Consider the following 6,279-nt stretch of genomic DNA (forward strand, 5'->3'; position numbering starts at 1 on the left):
ACAAAAAACAAAGGGAGTTAGGGAGGGACATTTTTTGTAGTGGGTGAAAGAAGAGAAATTTTCTACCAAGAAAGAGAGGGTCTGGGCAGCTAGATGGTGCAGTGGATAGAGCACTGGCCCTGGAGTCAGGAGTACCTGAGTTCAAATCAACCTCAGGACACTTAACACTTATTAGCTGTGTGACCCTGGGCAAGTCACGTTAACCCCAATTGCCTCACATAAAAAAAAAAAAAAAAAAGAGAGGGTCTCCGATTCATCTGTAGTTCCCTATATGGCAAAGCCTTTTCTAACCTCAGGGTGTCTCTTTTATCCATGTGGCACAAAGTAGTGACCTTTTCAGGCCCCTTAAAGAAATAGAGGAAGCTCTAACTGACCTATCATCCCAGCCCCTGAGTTCAATTTGAAAATACTTATGAAGGAATTGTTTCCAAAGGGATTCCCCCCCCCCCCCTTAAACTATTTTCAGGGAATAATGCTAATGGTGGCTAAGTAAGGTTCAATCCAGTCCTCTGATTCTCACTCTCTCAAGGAGTGATGGAGCAGTTTAAGATTTGCTCAGCCATCCCTTTAACTAGGCCTGGTTGAAATAGAGCCAGAGCAAAGCATCTCAGAAAAAGAATCTGCGACTTCTGTCATAGCTACAAGTTGAAAACTTGGGGAGTCTAGTCCACGCTTCTGCTTTTAAATAGCATCTCAAATATCCCCAAACAGATGGGTAGCTCTTGACTAACTCTGCTGTCCAATTCCTGTTGTTCTGGAAGAACAGCCTGCAAGCACCCTCAAGTGCTCATCTCTGAAGTCTTATCTCAATTCTCTCTGATTATTCCACAGCTCAAGATGGAAAGTTATCACAGAAGGACTTGGGTGCCTATTGTAAGATGTTACTGTCAAGTTGGGCAATATATCCTCAGATTGGCTAGTAAAAGTGGGGACTCATAAGCTTTGGTTTTGAGGGCTTAGCCAGCTAGGTTCAAGTGTGCTCAGTCCAGACCTGGGGCTTTTGGCATTATGGAGTGGAAAGAGCACTGAGAATTAAAGTCACAAGACATTCACCCAAGATCTGCTTCTCTCACAAAGTATCTGTGTGACCTAAATTCTCTAGGCCTCAATTTCTTCTTCTTTTTTTTTTTTTTTTTGGTGAGGCAATTGGGGTTAAGTGACTTGCCCAGGGTCACACAGCTAATAAGTGTTAAGTGTCTGAGGTCGGATTTGAACTCAGGTACTCCTGACTCCAGGGCTGGTGCTCTATCTACTGTGCCAACTAGCTGCCCCTAGGCCTCAATTTCTTGACCTGTAAAATGGGGATAATACTATTAATGCCTTCACAGGGTTGTGAAGAAAACACTACATAAAAAACTACATTGATGTGAGCTCTGTCCTTTACTGTACACAATATAGAGGGTTCATATTGACCAAATTGTTTGGCATGTATTGTTTTCATTTAATTCTTTCAATGTCTTTTGAAAATTTCTCTGTTTGGCTGTTTGCCTTAGCCTCTGAGTAGCTTAGAGCAGTAGTTCTTTTTTTTTAAAAAAAATTTATTTATTTAAGTTTTCAACATTTGTTTAGATAAAATTTCTAATTTCAAATTTTTCTCCCTCCCTCCCCCCCTCCCCTAGACAGCAGGTAATCTGATATAGGTTATATATATATATAAAATAACATTAAACATATTTCGCATTAGTCATGTTATACAAGAAGAATCACAGCAAGAAGGAAAAACCTCAAAAAAGAAAAACAGCACCAAAATTAAAGAAATAGTTTGGTCCAATCAGCGTCCATATTCCACAGTTCCTTTTTTTTTTTTTTCTGGATTTGGAGAGCCTTTTCCATCATGAGTCCCTTGGAACTTTCTTGTACTGTTGGATTGGTGAGAAGAATCCAGGTCTAATCACAGTTGATCAACACACAATGTTGATGATACTATACACAATGTTCTCTTGGTTCTAGAGCAGTAGTTCTTAACCTGGGGTCTGTGAACTGTTTTTAAAAAAGATATTTTCTTAAATGTATTCAATATAATTGGTTTCCTTTGTAACCCTGTGTATCTAGTTTTAAGCCCTTAAAAACATTATTCTGAGAAGGGATCCCCAGAATGCTAAAGGGATCTCTCTCTCTCTCTCTCTCTCTCTCTCTCTCTCTCTCTCTCTCTCTCTCTCTCTCTCTCTCTCTCTCACACACACACACACACACACACCCCTCTCTTACCTTAGAGGACAGGAGCTACATCTTAAACTTTATTTTTTAAAATAAAAAAAAAAGAATTTTTTCCAATTACATGTAAAGACTTTTTTTAACATTCATTTTTTATAAAATTTTGAGTTCCACATTTTTCTCCCTCCCTGCCTGCCCTTCCCCCTCCCTAAGATGGTAAGGTTATATAGGTTAAATATGTGACTCATGTAAAATTCCATATTAGTTGTATTGTGAAAGAAGAAAGAGAGCAAAAGGAAAAAACCGGGATAAAATAAAGTTAAAAAAAAAAAGTATGTTTCAATCTGCATTCAGACTCCATCAGTTCTTTCTCTGGATGTTACAATTTAAATCACCCCGGGCATAGCACCATCCTTAAGAAATGTCCACAAAGTAAGTGAGGATGAGATACCGGGGGTGTTAAAACTAACCAAGGCAAGAGGCAAAAATGAAACACCTCATTGATTCCTGAAGTGATTTCTTCCATAGTTCCATAGAAAACAATAGGGAGGGCAAAGAGGGCGAGGCCCATCATCTCCAATCCCCTCAGGACACCGGCTTCATCATGTCCGGGGCAGGAGGCAAGGATTGGCCTCTGAAGCAGATGCCGAGGCACACAGGGGACATGGGGGACAGGAGATGTGCGATGTCACAGGGCCAGTAATCAGGATCCTAGCATTACGTGTTTCCTATCGGAGAGCCGCATATGCTGCTCTCTGCATTCCAGGAATGTGGGATTAGCTGGTCTGTGCCTTTCAGGCTCCACTGGGTATGCCTAGGGTCTGGGCTGGAGCACACTTGAGCTTGCTGGAGATGTGGGCTCGGGACCCTCTGGGAAGGTGGTGAGCGCATGTTCCTGTAATATTAGAACTCGCCCAGATCCTGGTCCCGCTGTAAACTCAGATCTCACCGACTATCTATTCTTATCCCCCCTGCAGGCTCTGGCAAATCCACAAGGACAGCAAGCAAATAGCCGAGATCCCCCCCGCGACTGGGACATACAATAGGGCCCTGTTCATCCAGCAACTTGCATCACCTGGTGCCCTGCTAAGTGGTTGCTACGCGTTTTCTCCTCGGCTCTTCTTTCCTTCTTCCCCTCCCTTCCTCCGTCCCTCCAAGGCGCCCCGTGACAGGGTGGGAAGCGGGCAGCACTGCTATTGATGCTATGGCCGCGACCGTGGATTCTGTTGCCAGAGAATGATTGCTACGGAGGGCATCTAATTTAAACACCGCCATGAAACCCTCGTTTCTTACTGCATAACTGTGTCTAGAGAATGTGCTATGCCTGGTAGGTACAGTGGGATGGAAATGGATGATAATTCCGCAGTTAGTGTTGTGGGAGAAGCATTGAATTTGGAATTGAAAGATGGATTTGGAATGGAAAGATCCCAGGAGCTGGACCTACCTAGGTTTGAACCTCAGGTCTACCACTTGCAGGTCATGTGACCAATAAGGAAAAACAAAACACCTCAACCCTTCAGAGTCTCAGTTTCCTCATCGGTAATATAGGGATAATAATGTTGGCATTAATCAGCTCATGGGATTGTTGTGAGGAAATTTTACAGTGCCACATAAATAGCGTTGTTAGCAGAGGGGTCAGAGGTGACATGGCCTCAACTTGGCCACTCTGTGACTTGTTTCCTCCTAGGGCACATCAGTTTTTCTTATTCACAAAATGTAAAGAAAAAATGTGGACTGGAGTATATTCAATCAACACAGGGGGCTAGGAATATTTCCGACCAGACATAAATCTGAGACAAGTGGCTGAGCATGAGTTATAAGCTTGTGCTCTGTGAGCACGTGGAAAACAGGGTGAGGCTGTCCTTTGGCTGGGCTGAGCTCAGCTGTGTTTCTTCCTGACCTTCAGAATAATGGGATTTCAGGGTTTACTTTATTGTCAATGGACTGAGTCAGAGTCACTTAAGAGGACCCTCCCTTTGTTTGCTAATAATAATCTCCCAATTGATAATAATTCCCTAAACACTGGCATTTCTTTTAATTAATTTGTTTTGTATTAATTATTTGGGGCATTGATTTTTATAAATAGGATGATTAATTTAGACAGGTTAGTAACTGCCCAGTTGGCATTTAGTTGGCAAGGATTCAATCTCCAAATACTGCTCAACATGCTCAAGAGGATGCATCATACTCTTTTGGCAACAGATGTGGCAAGGAAGCTCATGCTTGCCAGGGAACCAGACCTCCTGGGGCAGTGATCTTGTCAGGGCTCAGCCAGAAAGGTCAGTTCTATTCATGACCTAGATGGGAGCAGAACCACTAGTAAAATCTCACGGAGAGAGAAAAGCAAGAGAAACACCTTTGGTGCAGCAAGCATTAGGTGGCTTTCAGTGTCTGAAGTAGGATCAATGAGAAGGCTTACTTTTGAGTAACTGAAGCTATCTGAAAATGACCACTTTGAGAGATACTGAGTTCCCTGTCATACATAGTATACAAGCTTGTCGTAGAGGGAATTAATATATCTCATTAATGTTTATACTAGATGACCTCTGAGCTAATTTTTTACTTCTTAGTTCTATAATTATGAAGTGGGGGGGGGGCACGTTAGTGAGCCTATGAATGATCTTAATGTACTCTTAGACTTAAGAAACAGTGGAGTTAGAAGAGGAAGAGACCTCAGAGTTCACCTGGTCTACCACCATCTAAGGCATGAATCCCATCTACAATATCCCAGGCATGTGGTCATATGGATTATACCTGAAGACCTCAATGATCAGGGAACTCACCATCTATTATTGTACAGAGCCCTTTCCTTTTTTATTTTTTTTAAAAATAGTCTAATGATATGAAAATTTGCCCCATATCAAGTCAAAATATGCTCTCTTATCACTTTCACCCACTGGTGTTAGTAATTAATTCCCTTCTGAGCATCAAGAACAAATCTTTCTTCATATGGTAAACTCTTTAAACATTTGAAGCCAACCAACAAATCTTACTTTTATCTCTTCTTTGGGCTAAACACCCCCAGATTCATCAAGCAATCCTCATATGACACGTGTTTTATTCTCCTCAGTATTCTGGAAACCTTCTTGTTACCACCCTCAGGTTGTCATTCCTTCTGAAAAGTGATGGTCAGACTTGAACACAAGTTTCCAGATATAGTCTGACAAGGGGAGAATTCAATGAGATTGTTACTTTCCTTTTTGAGAATCTTAATTTACTATTTACAAAGTTAGAATCCCAGAATGCTAGAGTTGGAGTCAGCTAGTCTAACTCAGACCTTAACAGATTTCCACCCTATAACAGCCCCTATCTATGAGACTACACATCACAATCCTTTTATGTATGATCTATTGCCCAGGTTCCCATGTTCTGTGTCTACAAGGACTGTATTCCATTTTGGAGTTAGTCCCCCAAATTATATTTCTTTGGTTCATGCCCCTCTGCCCCCACTGAGTTTCCTTTGGCAGTCTTAGAATATAACTTGACTATAACTTGTGTCCAGGTCTACACAAATGTGGGTGAAAGCTGTCATTTAATCACCCAAGATAGTGATGAATATTTGTACCAGACAGTCTTTATTTTACAACATGGAAAATGCAGAAAATCCAAAAGGAAACTCCAAGACCATTGATGCTTCCCTGTCCCATGAGGCCCAGATTCCTCCATTGGGCCCTATATAATTTTAGAGACCCATAGTGCTGCCCTGTGGTTTAGAATCCTCTAAGAAAGAAAATGAATTTAGGGTTTTCAGAGATGTGACCCTCCCAATATTTTGGTTAATCTTGCTTTCACTTCAAGAATGCATTTAGGCCTCTAGACCTATGGAGCTATGGTTTTGATTCCCTCATGAAAGAATTAAAATTTGAGGTTACTAATTTTGGCTGCATTGGTTTCATTTGTGCAAACCATTTTAAATTTAATATAATCAACATTGTCCATTTTACTCCTGTGATCCTCTCTGTCTCTCTCTGGTCATAAACTCTTCCCTTATCTATAGATCTGATAGGTAATTTTTTTGCCATTCTTTTCTAATTTGCTTATGATATTACCCTTTATGTCTAAATCATGTACTCATTTTGACCTTATCTTGGTATGTAGTATGATCTATGCCTAGTTTCTGTCATT

This window comes from Dromiciops gliroides, chromosome 3, assembly GCF_019393635.1.
Source record: "Dromiciops gliroides isolate mDroGli1 chromosome 3, mDroGli1.pri, whole genome shotgun sequence".
In the NCBI taxonomy this organism is placed as follows: domain Eukaryota; kingdom Metazoa; phylum Chordata; class Mammalia; order Microbiotheria; family Microbiotheriidae; genus Dromiciops; species Dromiciops gliroides.